General features: G+C 40.4%; 1 long non-coding RNA gene across 1 annotated transcript; it reads left to right on the top strand.

Annotated features, from left to right (window-relative positions):
• Positions 1-246: 246 nt before the first annotated feature.
• Positions 247-5,947, top strand: LOC122210806. The gene is made up of 3 exons (XR_006198258.1): positions 247-382; positions 4,550-4,772; positions 5,843-5,947. It is a non-coding gene; the product is annotated as an uncharacterized LOC122210806 (long non-coding RNA).
• Positions 5,948-18,726: the final 12,779 nt, after the last annotated feature.

Genomic DNA, 18,726 nt, shown 5'->3' with positions numbered 1-18,726 from the left:
AAATTTCAAATAGGGAAACTTCCCCTGTCTGTCTCCTGTATTCTGGAGAGCAATTTCACTGTTTTATCCATGAATATTTATACAGTGGACAAGAGAAGCATGGTCCCCACCTTAATGGAGCTTAATCTCCAATGAGGGGGTACCCTAATGCATGGATGATGGGGTTTATCATGGTGTTTGCAGGTATCCATGTGTAAATAAGAGCAAGGGAGTACACCTGCTGTCCATTTATCTTTGCACAGAACATGCCATGGAGAATAGGAGAGAAAGCCTGAAGTTATGAAGGAGCCACTTTTAACATCATCTGTGTCCACAAAGGCAAGCAGCAATGTAAAGAGATGCCCAAATCTCACGCATTCAATTGTGGAATAAATAACACACAGTAAGAGTGGAAGATTTAACTTCTTTCTCATCTCTTACATAGACATCTCATCAATCTGAATTCCTGCCTCTTCTATTAAGCCTTTCTGATCATTCCAACTCAGAATGATCTTATTTTCCCCTTTTTCTCAATTCCAGTAGTGCTTTGACTTAAATATATAGTCCCTCATAATAGTATCTGATTTTTACATGTCTCCCTATGTTCCTTGAGGGCAGGAGCCAGATTTCATGCTCTTTTATGTTCCCCATGGCCTGTAGTCTGGGGTAAAGCAAGAGCTATATAACCACTGGCTAAAAGACCAGGAATGCTTTGCTCAGGTTAATATTAAACTTAGTTTGTATTCTCAGGCCATAAACCACGCAGTAATTAGAGAGTTATTTGTGTAGAAGCAGCCTTGAATGTAACTGTAATGGAATAGATCCTGTCTGATAGTTGGATGAAATAGATCAGCCTAATAAAAAACTAATAAATTAGGTCAAAACTGACCCAGAGAACATCAACTCTGGAAGAGTTTGTACAAAAAATAATTTGTTGTACAGCTCCTCATTTTACAGAAAGGAAACCAAGGCCCTTCGATGTTGTGGCTTGCTTGAGGTCACCCTGAATTAGGGATTGAACCCAGACCAGTAACTACAGTTCTTGACCAAGTTGTTGGGTAAAATGTCAGGTTGTATGTAAGTCAACGAGATGAACACTCAACCTGTGTTTGCCAAGTCATCATAATAGTAACTGCCATTTTTCAAACCACTTTTTAGTGTTTCTGGCACCATGTCAGGCACTTCCCATAGAGAATACATTACTTTATTTAATCTTCACAACCCACCAGAGGGAGATGCTGCATCAGTCAAGATTCCTTTTGAGAACAGAATCAGTAGGAGGCACAAATTTAAGAGATTTGGTGCAATTGGTTTATGTGATCATGGTGGCTGACAAGGAAAGTCCAAAATCTGTAGAGAAGAGTAGTCTGGGATTGAAGTTGCTGTCCACAGAATTTCTTCTTCTTCAAGGAAGCCTCAGCACTACTTTTAAGTTCTTTCAACTGATTGAAGCAGGCCTGTGAAGATTATCCAGAATAATCTCCCTTACTTAAAGTCAACTGATTATGGACTTTAATGACATCTGCAAAACACCTTCATAGCAACACCTAGAATAGTGATTGAATAATTGAAGACTTGTAACCTAGACAAGTTTACACAAAAAACTGATTATCACAGGTATAATTATTCTTAACTAGTTCCCCAAGTGACAGAGGTGGTTAGTGGCAGAGCCAAGTCCTCAGGCTTTTTCTGCCTATCTCTACAACCCATGCAGCCATACAGTGTGCAGTTTCTGAAAGCAAACCTGAACAAGTTCTCATACCACTCTGAGCCCCAGATTGTTTCCTCTGTGAAATAAGGAAAATCACATCCCTGGCACAGAGTTGATATGTGAATTAAATGAGAAAAAGTGAGGTGTTAGCACATAGTAAAGATCACACACATAAACACACACACACACACACACACACACACACACAAGCTGTGTTCCCATTCATTCCACAGTCAATGCCTCAAGATGGGCTCTGGCTCAGGTGCAGGTTTCTTTCTGAAATATTACACAAACACTGCAATTTCAAGGAGCATAGCTATGACCTCCATGAATCCTTGGGCATTCTTTCTGATTCACTCCATCTCTCTTGCCTGCTTTGACTCCTCTCTGCTGGAAGATTAGTTTGCTTTCTTAACTGGATGAAAAAAGGACAAATTGGTTGATTCTGGCTCTTGCTCTTTTATGTTTGCTTCCACCTTGTCTGAATTCAGATCTCTCTTCTGAGAAAAAATATTTCTGCCTTTATGCAAAAATTGTAAGAAATAATCTCATGTGTGTGGACACTTTGTAAGCAAGTTCCCCAAAGTCACTGTTCTACTACTTCCTGGTATGTTAGAAGTTGTCTGCAAGGGCAAGAGGATTATATCTGTTGGAATTCTTTTGTCCCCCGTGACTTGGGTAGGGCAAAAAGGGAATTGATTACCCCTGCTGTATCCTCAAGATAACAGCAATCACAACCTGAGGTCCACTAACCAAGTGGCACCACCTGATATTTTGCAGTTTATTTGCCCAAAGTTAAAACCAGCAATTTTAGAAGACCTTCATGGCCTTGACTAAATGCCATAACTGGACTTCATTTGACTAAACTTCACTAAATTAAAACATTTCTTCCTGCTAGAAAATCACAACTGCATGATTTTTTGTCCTACTAACCTATATTCTTTTGCGAGGAAGCAGGCATCGAATGCCTCACCTGCCTCAAACTGCTGTCCTTGAATACATCTAATGATAGCATCTCTGCACCTCATGCAGCTGCAACTGAGAAAAATATCCTATGAGTCTCAAATATACTAGGTGTCTCCAACATGTGGTCTTAAATCTTTTTTTTTTTTAACGTTTATTTATTTTTGAGACAGAGAGAGACAGAGCATGAACAGGGGAGGGTCAGAGAGAGAAGGAGACACAGAATCTGAAACAGGCTCCAGGCTCTGAGGTGTCAGCACAGAGCCCGACGCGGGGCTCGAACCCACAGACCGCGAGACCATGACTTGAGCTGAAGGCAGCCGCTTAACTGACTGAGCCACCCAGGTGCCCCCCAACATGTGGTCTTATAAACATGAACCTTTGTGCCATTTATCTTGTCCCCCTCTCCCATTCTATACTGTCACTATTCCAAACTTCTCCCTATGTCCCCCTACCCAAATCCTCCCTCCTTATACCTCACTGTCAGTGGATGACCTTACCAACTTCTTGCAGAGAACTTGAGGGCTAGCAGACAGAAACTCCTTCAACTTCCTGATTGATGACCTCCTGCTTTCCTACTAAAACTTTCCTTCCCTCTACTCTCAGAAGAAAGCATAATCCTACTTCTCTTATTCCAGGTGAATCCTTCAATCTAAATCTGCTCCCCCCACCCCTTCTCTATAATTTCCTTTCTGGACTTGTAGACTCTTTTTCACAAGGTCCTACCCAATAGCATTTAAAGAGATTCAAGTCTTGCCTATCAGAAAGGAAAGAAGGGAGGGAGGGAGAGACAAAAAAGAGAAGGAGGGAGGGGAGAGGGAGAAAGGGAAGCCACAAACTCCTCTAGCTGTTATGTTGTCTCCTATCCTCAGACAATCTTCTCAGGACAGTTGTCCTCATGTCCCCAGTTTTTCATTTTTCACTGTGAATACACTGCAATTTGCCTTTTGCCTCTACCATTTCATTGAATATGCTTTTGCTAAGGTTATCAGTGACCTCCCAATTGCCAAATCCAATGATTACTTTCCATTCCATATCAAATTTGATGGTTATGAGACATTTGACACTGTATCCTTGAAAAAATGCATCCTAATTTCCAGGACACCACACACTCCCAGTTTTCTTTTACCTCCTGACAGATTCTCATCAGAATCCTTTACTGACTTTCTCCTTCAACCTGCTCCCTAAGCTTCTGTCCTGGCTCTTGTTTTCTTCTCACTTTATACCTTCTTCCAATGATGTTCAGGCCTTACCAGAAACTTGAATAGTTTCTTTCGCCTTGTACCAGAGATGACTACAACATATCCAAGTTGCTGCAGCAGTTGCAGCAGCCCATGGAATTTCTCTAGGAAACACCTTTCACCCATGGCTTAGAACCTTCTTCACTTTTTGGTTTCCATCCCATTTCCTGGAACAAGGATCCTTGCTCTCTGCTGAGCTTCTTTGCATGCATTACTTATTTAGATGATCAGGCTGGCTTTTGAGTCTACTGTAACAAGAACAAAATTATTAATGCATAAGTCCTTCCAACCTTTCTCCTCTTCCTGGCCTCTAAAACGATACTGACTTTGCAGGTTTCATTTGTTCTCCTTCCCCACCCTCCAGAGAAGCTCTTCCTTATCAGACTTATATTTGGGGATTTTGTGATGTAGAATAAGAGAAAGTGTGAAGGACATAGGAATAGGAAATGTGGGGGCTGGAAGTAGGAGAAGGTTTTTCAGGACATGGAGGAGGGTTGAAGGAGCAGTATGTGATGAGAGGGAAGCAAATGAGAAAGAGACAGGGATTTTAATAAGTACTGCTGTGGTCTTTTGTATTCATTCAAAATGTCTTTTAAAATGCAAGCAAATAAGATAACTTATATAATTTTGACAGTACTTTTTTGGTTTATGGCAGGTTTTCCTCGGTGGTAATTCTGCTATGAGGACGGACCACAGGGTTTCCCAAGCATACCACTCTTCCCCACAAAGACTCTGAACCAAATTGTGGATTTCCCTTGGACACCACCCCACACCCCACACTTTGTCATTTGCCTTGAGGTCAGCCTATGTGAAGGAAAGATCCGAGTGCTCATCTGGTCTTACATCTGAGGCTCTGGGTTCTGAACCTGAATCTCCAGGTCAGTTCTTTCTCCTGAGCTCCAGACCAGTACATTGAACTGCTTACAAGACATTTTATCTAGACGTTTCACAGAACCCTCACAGTCAACCTGTCCCAAAGTTGCCTCTTTATCTTCGTCATCCCTTCTTCTTAACATCCCTTCTCTGTGTCCCTCAGTAAAGGACATCAACGTCCACTGAGTCTTCTGCTACAGAAGCCTTGGTGTCATCCTTCTCCTTGCTACACCTTCTTATTCAGATGGTCACCAATCCTCTTTTACTTCTTAAATATATTGACAAGCTGAGCCACTTGATGTTTCCCGAACTTGTGAAGTTTCTAAATTTTTCACATCATGTCACTGGCTACTCATTGTTTTTGCACTCGCAGTCTTTCCATTCCCTATCTCTGCTCATCTGTTAAACATTCACTGACGCTTAGACTTCATCTCTTCTTTGAAGCCTTCCTTGATTGTCCTAAGGGGACACAATCACCTTGTACTATCTTGAACTTAACAGTATTAAGGCAGTTGTCACAATGTATTATAATTATTTTATACTATCTCTTCTCCTAGACAATGAAATCCATGAGGAAAAACATTGTGTCTTATTGTTGAATCTCTAGCACCCAGCATGGTATCTGGTTTCTAGGAATTGCTCAAAAATCAAACATTTATTACTTATTTGAATGAGTGAACAGTAAATTTGTAAGGTAGTTAGGAATCCAAATTAAACAGAAGGTAGACTTCATGAAGTTAAATAATTTGCTCAGTGTTACATAGCTACTAAGTGAGAGAGCAGAGTTTGAACCCGGTCTGTTACTACAAAGTCCATGTCGGTTTTTACAACAATTGTACTAGCTCATAGCTGGTCGCTCTTCTCACACTTCAGAAGTTTATACATACATACACTCTCTTTGAAGTTTATACATACATATACTTTCTTCACTGATAGTGATAATGTCTCTTTATGGTGACGTTTTAGGGCATTCAATCATTCTGTTTTCATTACATATTTTTATGCTCATCTTTGAAGTCCCCCCCCAATCAAGCTTTTAATGCCTTTTCTTCTACATTTATTTTACAAACCCTAGGTGGTGATATTGGTGGAAAGTAGGTCAGAGTTGGAATCCCCTAGCTCCATCCATCGTCATTTTTGGAAGTCCAGTCATCAATACCAAGGGTAACCTGAAGCAAAGGTAACTAGAAGAGTTTATTCTGAAAAAAATTAAGGGACATAGTAGAACCAATTTTGGGAGAGAGGGTGGATTTAGTGTTCAATAAAACCTCACTATTACTCAACAAGGATATTTCTGTGGATTTCTCAAAAGCAGCCACCACCAATGCCCAGTGAATATTTTTCTTGTATTCATTTCTGAATCTGTATTCTACTCATCTTCTGTAATTGCTACCTATGGCAATGTAGCATGTAATGTCTGGACATGTTATCTCAGAAAGAAAGCAGAAACAGTTGGCAGTCCACACTCTGTTTTAAGAAAAAAAAATAAAATAGGGGCACGTGGGTGGCTCAGTAGGTTAAGCATCTGACTTCAGCTCAGGTCATGATCTCATGACCTCTGGGTTCAAGCCCCATGTCGGGCTCTGTACTGACAGCGCAGAGCCTGGAGCCTGCTTCGAGTTCTGTGTCTCCCTCTCTCTCTGCTCTTCCGGCACTCATGCTCTGTCTCTCTCTCAAAAATAAATATTAAAAAATAAAACAAAACAGTTGGTTTTCCCCAAATGGAGGGTGAAGAGTATGTGAATCAAATCAATGGTCATTTTGGTTTTGTTGTTGTTGTTGTTTACTCATCTAAAGTATCTCTTTTATTTCATCTGATAAGAATGTTGGGTAATATATGGTCAGTTTTAGTCATTTAAATTATGCCACTTTCCTAAGTAGTTCAAGGCACCCAAATTCTCTATAAGCAGAGCACAAGGAGAAATGTAGCAATAACCATGGATCAGAGTTGTTACTGAATTTTTAAATATGCATGACCCCTTTCCTCCAAGGAACTAAGGCTCCTCACTAAACTTTTGTTGCCAAATAGGTATTAATCTTTTTAATACCCAAGGAAACAGACGAAAGTGTACACTTTGTCAACACTATTTCATCAAACTATTTAGGGAGAGCAGTTAGCAGCTCACTTGAAGATAGAGTATGTAGGGGAATGTAATGAAGATTCTTATTAATTTGTTCCACAACATTTACTAAGCACTTTGTAAGCATCAGGAACTATACTATGTACACATAGTATGTACTGTGTACTAGGGACACAAAGAGTAAACAAATAAATCTGGTCTGTACTATCAAGGCACTTTCAGAAGAATGGAGAGTCATGACAGTTGTATACTGACTGACTGATGAGGGCCATCATGGCTCCAAGCACTGAGACCATGGGAACATATTGAGAGACATCTTGTTGTAGGATGGGGATGAAGAAAGACTGCCCAGAGGTGTATTTGGGCTGGGTCTTGACAAATAAGAGATAGGCTAAGAAGCAAAATAAAGGCAGAGAGGTCAGCTCTTTAATAAGCAAAGGAGAGAAGACAAGACTCCTTCAGGGAATTGTAAAAATTTCAGTTTGGGAGCTGGGAGCAGTAGTCCTGTGAAGGGATGGGGAGCAGATCAGGTAGGACAAAGATATGAGCAAGGAAAGCACAGAGAGGAGTTCCATAAAACTACTTTCAAAGATCTCTGTCCAGCTTTGGTTGAGCCAAATGTATGGGACACAGCCTTTTTCTAGATAGGCCCACTTCTCAGAAATTGTCCTGAGAGAGTCATGCTCCAAAGTTCACAGAGCCTGTTCTTCTGAGCTCAGGGACTCTAGGAGGCAGGGAAATGAGCCCCCTTTCACTATCCACCCCAGGAAGTACATACCCAGAGCCGCCTTTTTTTTTTTTTAATTTTTTTTTTTAACATTTATTTATTTTTGAGACAGAGAGAGACAGAGCATGAATGGGGGAGGGTCAGAGAGAGGGAGACACAGAATCCGAAACAGGCTCCAGGCTCTGAGCTGTCAGCACAGAGCCCGACGCGGGGCTCGAACCCATGGACTGCGAGATCGTGACCTGAGCCGAAGTCGGCCGCTCAACCGACTGAGCCACCCAGGCGCCCCCCCAGAACCTTCTTAATCCCACATAGGAATGGGCTTCCTAAGAATCCAAACACTTCAGGTCTTTATTCTTAGACTATCAAGACCAGCCACCATCATCAATTCAACAGCAATGGTTCCCCAAGGTATGGAATAACAGCCTGCATTGCATTGCTGTGTGATTGTACACCCAACTGGGCAAGGGACCACACACACAGTCTCTTCCAGCCTGTTGCTTCTGATAATTGCTTAGTAAATCCACAAATACATGTTGACTCTTCTGAAACTATTGTCTGATGATAATTGATTGATGCTCAATAAATATTTACAAGTAATAATTATAATTGGGCTTTGTGGTCAGGGAAAAATAAAGGAAAAGAAAATGGAGCAGAGAGAAAAAGTGAGGGTGCAGAAAGAATGTGGAAGAAATAATCATTAATATGATTAATCTCCAGTTTAGCACATATGTATATTATCTCATTTAATATTTACAATGACCTATGATATACATTAATATTATATTGGCTTAACAGGTGAGGAGAGTGAGGCTCAGGAAGTTGAGTAACTTTCCTAAGGCCAAGGAAGTGGTTTTCTGATTCAGACCAGGCTTCTTATTTGTTAAATCTAGCTTCTGGAAGAGAGGGAGAGGCCTCACATCTTCCCTGTAGAAATTTTACTACCAGTGTATACTTGAAAAAGAGTGGCTCCTGCCTTGTTTCAATAACTAAGGAATAAAATTGTAATCTTGCTTTGGAGGCTTAAAAGAAGTCTATGGACCTAACCACCGTTCAACCACCCACACAATTTTCTTGGGACATTCAGGATCACCATTATTACTTCCCCTTCTTGCCCCCTCTGCACTTCAATTGTCCTGATTTTTGTTTATAATCCTTTTATATCTATTTTGATCATTAACTTCCAGGAGTGACTTTTCTGGGTGCTCTGACTTAGCAGGGAAGCCAGAGATTAGGATCTGGCGTCTATTATATGGTATCATAACAAATGCATCCTTTCCCATGGTTTGGGCTTGGGACCATTAGATGTGGCAAAAAAAATTTTCAATAAAATTATCCATGAATGAGTAGTAGGTGGCTTTAAAAGCGTTAGTTCATAAATGCACTTTGGCTATCAGATTGTCAAAAGCCCCACTAGAAAATCCATTTAAAAATTAAACATTAAACATGAGTGTTTTTTAAAGTGGTCTGCTTTTGCTATTCCTAACATGTGTCTATACTATTTGTACTTTTATGATTTATTATATGTAATCTAGGAGGGAGATGTTCTGTCTTATTTAGCCTACAGATAAAAGATTGTTGAGTAAGCAGTAACATATTTTAGAATAGGTTCATGAGGCTCAAAAGGGTAAATAAAAATGAGGAAAATGTACTCCATATCACAATGTTTATAAATATAAGCATAGTTGGCACACATGGGTAGCTCAATTGGTTGAGTGTTGGACTCTTGATTTCAGCTCAGGTCATGATCCCTGGGTCATGGGATTGAGCCTTACATTGGGTTCCATGCTGAGAGTGGAGCCTGCTTGGGATTCTCTCTCTGTCCCTCTCTGCCTCTCCCCTGCTCATGTGCACACACTCTCTCTAAAATTATATATATATGTATGTATATGTATATATATATATATATATATGTATATATATATATATATATATATGTATGTATGTATATGTATATATGTAAATATATATGTAAATATATATAATAGATAGATAGATTATATAGATAGATACATAGATATAAGCATAGTCTGTAGTTAAATATAATAGAATTAAATACAGTAGGCCATTTTCTTCATAATTCCTTATATGTTCCAACAATAATGGTTACCCATTGAACTGAAGTACTGATTAAGAATGTAGTTTGGGGTGCCTGGTGGCTCAGTTGGTTGAGCATCTGACTCTTGATTTCTGCTCAGGTCATGATTTTACGGTTTGTGAATTCAAGCCCCATTGTCTGGCTCTGAGCTGACAGCATGGAGCCTGCTTAGGATTCTCTCTGCCTCTCTCTCTCTCTCTCTCTCTCTCTCCCTTTCCCTCTCCCTCTCTCTTTCTCTCTCAAAATAAATAAACAAACATTTTTTTAAAAGAATGTAATTTTAAGCATCAGATTAAAAAGTGCATATTTAAGTTTCCACCTTGAATTACTCATTCAATGAAGTAGTTACTGAGCACCTGCCTTATACCAGGCACCATTCCAGTGAGTGAGGATACAGTAGTGAAGAAAACAAAGGTGTTCCCTCATGAAGCTCATAAATTCTAGCAGGAGCAGACAAAAATGGACCCATAAACATATGATGTGTCAGGTGAGAGAAAATGAAGCAAAGCAAAAGATCTAGAGAGTGGTGGGGTGGTGTTATTCTAGATGGGGACTCAGGGAAAGGCCTCCCTGTTATGGTGACATATGATCAGAGACATGGAGGAAGTGAACATACAAGCCATTCAAGAAACTGAGAAAAAAACCTTCCAGAACACATGAGCCATGCAGTAACTAATGGAAGAACATTTCTGACAGAGGGAATATCAAATACAAAGGTCCTAAAGTAGGATGCCACTTGGTGTGTTTGAGGGACATTGAGGAAGCCAGGGTAGAACAGTTATTAGGATTTAAATCCCAATTAACTATAAACATATAAATATTTTCACTTAAAAAATTTTTAATAAACTGCTGATTAAGCAGAAACATCTTTTTGTGTCAACCATATTAAAGATCTTTTTCTAAGTTTCCTATTTGGGGTAAATAATATATTACAACTTATTTCAATTTTTTCTTTCTTTTATGTCTATTCTATACCAAGCATATGTGGACACTATTAGGTGCCAGGCAAGCAGCAGTGACCATCACAGATGTATTCCAACTTTGACCAAGTGTACAGTTGAAGAACTTGCATTCCTTGAGATCTTAATTTTCATTATACAGTATGGAAAGGCTTAGGAGCCAGGATTGGGAATTCAGCTAGGAAGAGGGATTGGTGAGGGTGGATCCTGAGAAGTCAGTGATAGAAAGGATCAAGGAAGGTTTGTGGGCAGACAAGTTCCAGACTCTGAGAGGACAAAGAGGAGGAATCATATGAGGAAACCTATTGGCTAGAAAGTCCGTGACCCACCAGGCAAAGAGTTTGGGTACCAAGAGGCAGGAGTCCTTGCCAAGCACTTCAGTCAGCTTCAAGAGATCTACGTGAAAGGCAGCAGGCACCCACCACAAGAAAGGAGCTGAAACAGCCTGTTCACTAATAGGATTCAAGATTCGGCCTAGGGAATTCTCAAGCATTTTTGTCAGGGCCAAAGGACAAGATCTTAATTTTCCTGTTGTGCTTAGCCCACAGTTGAAAAGGTGAAAACCAGGGTTTAATTGTATTGTTCATCATAGTTTGAATTCATGCATGTTTGCTAAGTTGAATTGCCTAGTTCTGGACTCATTTCCTGAAGTGGACCCATCTGCTTTCTAGCACTGGTGTCCTCTGATGTCCTCACAGGTCTCTTAGGCCACCACTGTCGGTTGTCTATACCCTCTTTCCCAGCTATCTCTCCTCCCCCATGCCCTTAACAACTACTCTCACTGTAGAAAGTGCCAGAGTACAAAATAATGGCATTTCCCAGAAATCTCTGATATCAATCGGACCTTTCTACATGTCTGTTTTTTCTAGACAAAAATCCAGAAAACTTAGCCTTTAATTTTTTTTTTTTTTTTTTTTTTTTTTTTTTTTTTTTTTTTTTTTTTTTTTTTTTATTTATTTTTGGGACAGAGAGAGACAGAGCATGAACGGGGGAGGGGCAGAGAGAGAGGGAGACACAGAATCGGAAACAGGCTCCAGGCTCCGAGCCATCAGCCCAGAGCCCGACGCGGGGCTCGAACTCACGGACCGCGAGATCGTGACCTGGCTGAAGTCGGACGCTCAACCGACTGCGCCACCCAGGCGCCCCATCTTAGCCTTTAATTTTAATTCACGTATGGATAATCAAGATTTTTTGTTATTTTCTGTTCCTTGGGATTTTTTTTGTAACTTTTGCCCCATTTAGATTTTTAGGAGGCACACATACTTTTTCCCCATACATGGATACATACATCTTATATCTTTTACATAAACAATGCATCATGTAAATCCATATACAATCATATCTTATACACATTCATAACCATCCTTACCTATGACATGAAAACAGGGCTCAAAATATAAAGTGAAATAGGATGTGAATGCTGGGCTCTGGGCTTTGTATAAAATGAAGAGAAAGAAGTCTGGTAGCTGACATTCATAAATTAGTTTAGGTGTTTGAGTCCTGACTGCATGTTTGTTGGTTGCCTTGGCAACTCAGTGTACAGATAAACTCTGAGAAGATGAAAACTCTGGAAAGAAGTTGAGATACTCACACTGACTTAACAAAAACTACACTGTTATAAGGAGGATTACATTCACCTTGTTCTGTCTCCTTCAAAAAAATAAGAATATTCTTATTTGGGGTGCTCAGAAGTTTTTCTTATTAACTCTTTTTCTAAGTAAAAAGGGAATCCTACTTTATACAGAAAATTTGATGAACACGTATATTTCCTCTACCTCTTAACTGAATCCTCTCAACCTCAAACCTAATGACTCCATGCAGGGAGATCATCTTTAGCTCAACTCAAGCTTCAGGCAGCATCACCTCTGCAGCAACAGGCATGGACAGATGAAAATAGGCCTTGTAAAGAAAGCATTCTGAGATGTCTGTTCTGAGTGTGTCAATTCTGGCACATCTTGACTATATTAGTTCCCTTCTACCCAGATTGGTTATCTATCTGTAACAATTTAATATAGAAGTTCTTTGACTTAGGAATCTGACGTCTGTTGGAATGACGACACCTTTTAGAAAGAGAACTACTCCTAAAGTTTACTAAGCAAGTAACTTAGATATAAAAATACAGGTGATTCTGAATACTCTCTAGTTACTTCTCACTCAGAAATTGGTGATAACAATTAGTTGGTGTGTTTGTGAGAATTGTCTCAGCTGTTATATAGCCTGGATTCTCCTCTCCCTAGTTTGGGGATATACTTCTGGATATTTCATCCTACTGTCATGAAATGTCCACTTCTTCTTTTGAGGGCCATTATTACTAATCTCAAAAAGTTTTCAGGCCTCACTTGTACTGAGTACAGACTATATGGAGAATTATTTGCCTCTCTCTGCAACACTTTGTAAACTCTCCTCAAGGAAACACTATCACATTTACTCTACCAAATATAACCTGGGAACCAGCACCAGAGATGATTATTCAATGTCCAGTGTCTTGTGGTCTGTATATTATCTGTTTGTTATATGTTTCCATTGCACATCCTTCCACCTCTGCCTCAAACTCAACATCTAAACATTAACTCATCTTCTTGCTAAGATGAGCTCCATTCTTGATTTCCTGTATCTATTACATATCTTCCCAGTTATCCAGGCTTTAAGCTGAAAAGCGATCTTTGATGCTACCTCTTCTTGGTCCTCTATTAGTCAACAGGTCCTGGCCATTCATACGTTATGATCTCTTCCATAGTCATACTTTTTATTCCATATGAGGGCTACTATTCCCATTCATGTCCACATCATGAAGGGACCACTGCCATGGTCCCTTAGCCTTCTCCTTTAGTACATTCAATACTCTGGCCAGATTATTGGTGCTCAAAGTGTGCTTTAAGCGTGTCACTCTTCTACTCAAATTTCCAGTGGGTCCCCGTTGTTAAAAGGATAAATTCCAAACTCCTTCATTTGGCAGGTGGGGTCCTGGTGCCAGCCTGTCTTCTCTAATCTCATCTCTTAATTCTCTTCTACCCTCAGCTCCAGTGAGATATCATCTACTTGCCCTTCCTCCAACATACCTGTACATTCCACCCCCAAACCATTTCTTTCACCTGATTGGCTAACTGAGTTGTATTCCTAACTTCCTTTTTTCTTTTGTCATCTTTTGCTATAGAAGATGAAAGCATTTAATATCCTTTTTGCCAACCTCCCTTATAACTTGGGTCATTATATGTCACAGTTGAACTCTTTGAATGTCATCACACTGTTGTACTACTGTTCTGTTTTACTTCTAGAGAAATTATAGTAATTAGCATAAAAATATGGATTCAATGAAATGTCATGATGGGGCTTAGAACCAGAAGAGGAGTAGTGTTACAGTTTCTAGTTTACTCAGCTTGATTAAAGATTCTCATCTAAGAAACATGGTACCTATTCTTGAGACACTGTTAAATTTTTCCTCGTTTGACTGTTAAAAATGTTTGCATTTTCTTCAATCATTAGTTCCTTCCACCCTTCTTTCCTTCCTTTCTTCCTTCCTCCATCCCTCCCTCTATTTTTCCCTTCCTCCCTTCCTTTCTCCTTCTTTAGTTTGATGGGGAAAAGAGGAGGGAGGTGAGATTATTTGTTTGATGTCCTAGAAGTAACAGAAAAGTTTAAGTCCTCTCCTTTACCTTTGATAATGTTTTTAAATAGCAAATTTAATAACTAGAAGCTACATTTTATTTAATTGATTATGGCCTGGCACAGGTGTGCTATTAACTTGTAGTCATAAAACTGAAGACTTCTTATTTACTTAAATTTCAGCAGATCATCACAGAGATGTTAAGATATTTTTTTCCGATTCTGCTTAGGGGATTACCAAGTCAAATTGTCAAATCCACAAACTGTTGAACTTTAGTTCACAAAGTAGTAGCTATAGAAACTGAAAGGGTCATTTGGAAATGCTATGTACAGTTAAAGACACCTGTGGTTAACACCAAAGAAGAAAGAAGGAAAGCCCATTGACCTTCAATCCACTCAATGAACAGTTTTACTTCTCTTTCTTAACTGTAAAGTATAAGCCAGTTTTGGAGTAAAATGTCCAAATACAAGAATTGATCAAGCTCTCCCTTTGGATAGGCAAATACTATTTGACGCCTTTGCACATTTGACCAATTTGGCTTAATGATCAATACTTTTCTAAAAGTCCTTGTAAAAATATTCCCTAAAAGATTTCAACCCTGGCATTTGTGAGGCACAGCAGCTTCTAAAAGGAAATACGTTTCCTTTATACACTCATCACACATTTAACCATGGTAGAGTTAGGAGCTCAGTGTTTTAGGCAGTGCATCCTTTTAAAAGCCAAGTTCTATCTCCCACTCCCATTACGGAATGAATAAGTCACAGGAATAAGAGGCACAGCATAGAGAATGTAGTCAATTATATTGTAATAGTGTTGTATGATGACAGATGGTACTTGCTCTTGTGAGCATAGCATAATGTATAGAGAAGCTGAATTACTATATTGTAGACCTGAAACTAATGTAAAATTGTGTGTCAGCTATACTCAAATAAAAAATTGTTTTTCAAGCCAAACTCTAATCTTAAATATATCCCATTGTGTATAAGAAAAGTGACCATATTTATAACCAACAAATGAAGAACCAAGGGCAGAAGGGAGGAAGGGGAGGAAGGAGAAAGCAACTGGGGATATGTAAAGTAGGAGGGAAAAGCACAAAGCAGCGCTCAAATCTCCGTTCCTTCCCACTTCTCCTGCAGTTCTTTCATCAATTCAAAAATACATAAGCCCTGTGCCAGGCACAAGTGTATGGGGGTTAAAGGGATGACCTCTTTAGGGTCTCACCATCTGGTGAGGGAGGCTGACCTAGATAGAGAAGTCTGATGGAGAACTGGCCTTGATAAATATTTAAATAGGTCTCTGATGGTAACAGAAGAACCAGAAAACAGAAAGTTTCCTTCCTGCAGGTGGGAGCAAGGATGTTCTGATGGCAATGGTGAAATTTTAGCAGGGTCTTGAATGATGAGCAGAATCATCAAAGATGGAGATACATGAAAAGCAATCAGCCAGACATGGCTGTGTGGGTCATTCCTGGAGAACGGCAAACGTACTGTCAAACTGGGCCACAACTTACATGAAAGTGATAATGATCCAGTGAGAAAGCCAGGCTCAAGTCAGATGCTAGGCTGAGACTTTCATCCTTTTTTGTCCTGAAAGGTAAGGTGTCTGCCATAGCAGCAAGAAGGAGAATAATTTGAGCAAAGGTTACAGCTTCTGGTTAAAGCCCTACCCTGCCCTTTCTCTGTGGTCTCAGCCTGAGCCCTTACTGTGGTATATAGCACAAAATGTCCCTTCACCTCCTCAGTTTCCCCATCCTCACTGCTGCTTCCATGTTGTTCTTGCAGTGGACACCTAGTCTCTTTTTCTGCCCAGGGCCCTTTTTTCTGGGATTTCCTCCTTCTCTTTGGGGAATTCTTCTTCCCACCTCTCTAAGCACGTGGATCTAGTGGAGTCAGCCAGTCCCAGCACTCCAGAGTGTTGGGCACAGCTGGTTTGTTAGAACTCCGCAGATGTGAGACAAGCCAGTCCTGAGATTTTTCACACTGGACTAGGCAAAGGGATTTTGGCTCTTTGGTGTTAAAGGTATAAAGGTAGAAGCTGCTGCTAATGAATGAAACTGATTTAAGAGAATAAAGCTGAGCGGCACCTGGGTGGCTCAGTCGGTTAAGTGTCTGACTCTTGATTTCAGCTCAGGTCATGACCTCATGGGGTTGTGAGGTTGGGCTCCACACTGGGCATTCGCTCTCTCTCCTTCTCTCCCTGCCCCTCCCAAGAGAGAGAGAGAGAGAGAGAGAGAGAGGGGAGAGAGAGAGAGAGAGAATGAATAAAGATGAAATTGGGCATGGGGGGGAGTAGAGCTAAGAACCCAAATGACAATGTGGGTTTTCCTGAGGTTCAAATGCACTCATGCACTTTCCACTGAGACTTCCAATAAATCTCTTTTGTCTCAGTTAAATTAGAATAGGTTCTGTTACTTACAATCAGAAGGATCCTGACAAAATGATGTCTGTGCTTGGCAGTCCCTCAATCCATGGCCTCACTCAGCTCTGTGTCCCCCAAAGGCTGACTATGTGGTTTACATCCATGGGCACCTTTATCCTCCTGCTTCCAATGGGAGTCATAGCAAGAGATGGAGGGAGAGAGAAGAGTGAGGCTGGTCACTTATTCCTCTTGTTGTGTTCTGGCCAAGCCCATGCAGTTTGCCTGCAAGCCTCTCCTGAACTCATGGCTTCTATCAGGAGCTGTGTCCACACAGCAATCTCCCAGCTTTGGCAACTGCTCCCTTCCCTGACCCTTTCCACTGAAGTATGGAAATGGCTCCCTGTTCTAATTAACATAAAGTAAGCCACATCTTTTGTTTTTCCCTCTCTACACCCTTTGCTAATAGTCATTTTACTAAAATCACCTCAATTATTCAGCTAGAGAGAATCCTTTCTCTCAGAATTCTGACTGCTACAAGTTCCCAGGTGATTGGTGAGGGTTGTGAGTCTTTCCTAGACCAGGACTCTTGAGATCTACGTATCTAAATTAAAAATAAACTGCTAAATATTCTGGAGTACTCAACTTTGAAACAAGAATTCTCAATCTTTCAGTTTAGCCTAAGAGACCAGTCTTAGCCCAGGGTCAGCAAATTCAAGACCATTTCTCATTCCCATACCCTTGTATGCGTTCCCTAATGAGAGCCCATCAATCACTGCTCTGTCCACAGGGCCTGGCACAGCATCAGAACAGTTTCCAACACAGCCCAGCTCTTAGCAGTCAGCAACAGTCAACTGTGTGCCTCTCTGGCATTAACCCCAAAGCAGAACCAATCTTCCAGTCCTGCACTTTGTCTTGATATCTGTCATGCCCAGGACACATCCGCACAGCATAGGATGTGCTGGAACAGCCAAGAATCCTAGGCCCACACCTGGGCCCCACTTCCAACTGAGAATCCTCAGGCCAGAGCTAACACAGGAATCATTTCCCTACAAGGGCCCAATCATGATTTCCTGTGAGCAATTATTGCTCCTGACTCAGGCCCTTAATTAGGGCATGAGTGCCTTGGTCACTCTGGTCATACATTCCATCTTAAACAAGCTTATCAAAACATGGCTAAGACATCAGGACCTTTAGTGAAGATTAGGGAACTTGGTGATGAACTTTGCAGATGTCTAGCCAGTCACAAAGTTTCACAGTCAGCAACCCAAATTTCTATATAGCTCTGAAAAAAAATAGATGTTTTTTTTTTTTCTTTATCTCCATTCTCTTTCTGCAGAAGACGTATCTCATACTGGATACTACATGGGACTCACCCAAGCATTGACATACCCCTACAGATTTATTAATCTCCTGGGGCATTTGGAACAAAGTGTCATGGATTCAGTGGCTTGGCTTAGCACAACAGAAATTTATTATCTCACAGTTCTGGAGGCTAGAAGTCGAAATTAGGATGTTGGCAGGGCTGTGCTCCCTCCACGCCTTCTAAGTGGGGAATCTTTCCTTGCCTCTTCCTGGCTTCCAGTGGCCCTAGGGATTCCTTGGCTTGTGATAGCATAATTCCAATCTCTGCTTCTGTCTTTACACACCTGTCTTCCTTTGTGTGTTCCTATCTCTTCATATGACATTCTATTTTTACAAGGACACCAGTTGTATTGAATTAGGGGCCCACCCTATTCTATCCTATTACATCAATTACATCAAACCAATTACATCAAAAGGACTATTTTCAAACGAGGTCATCGAATTGGGCAGTACTAGAAGTTAGAACTACAACCAGAATTTTTTGGAGGAACACAATGCAACCCATGACAATGGTTGTATCTGAGATTAGTCACAATTCCCCAGAATATTAGCTAAGAGCCTTTCTCTGTGATTCAAGAAGGCAACATTGGAACACAAGCAAGGCTTATGTTAGTATAGAGTTAATCTTGAATCTGTTCTAATTATTTTTTAAGAAAATATCATAGGTATTATTAACTCGCAACTGACAGACACAATGTTTTGTAACTTTATTAAAATGTACTATCCAAGGGATACAGGAGTACTGATGCATAGGGGCACCTGTACCCCAA

Source organism: Panthera leo, chromosome F2, assembly GCF_018350215.1.
Source record: "Panthera leo isolate Ple1 chromosome F2, P.leo_Ple1_pat1.1, whole genome shotgun sequence".
NCBI lineage: Eukaryota > Metazoa > Chordata > Mammalia > Carnivora > Felidae > Panthera > Panthera leo.
The sequence above is the reverse complement of the archived record's forward strand: the minus strand, read 5'-3'. Positions and strand labels throughout refer to the sequence as shown.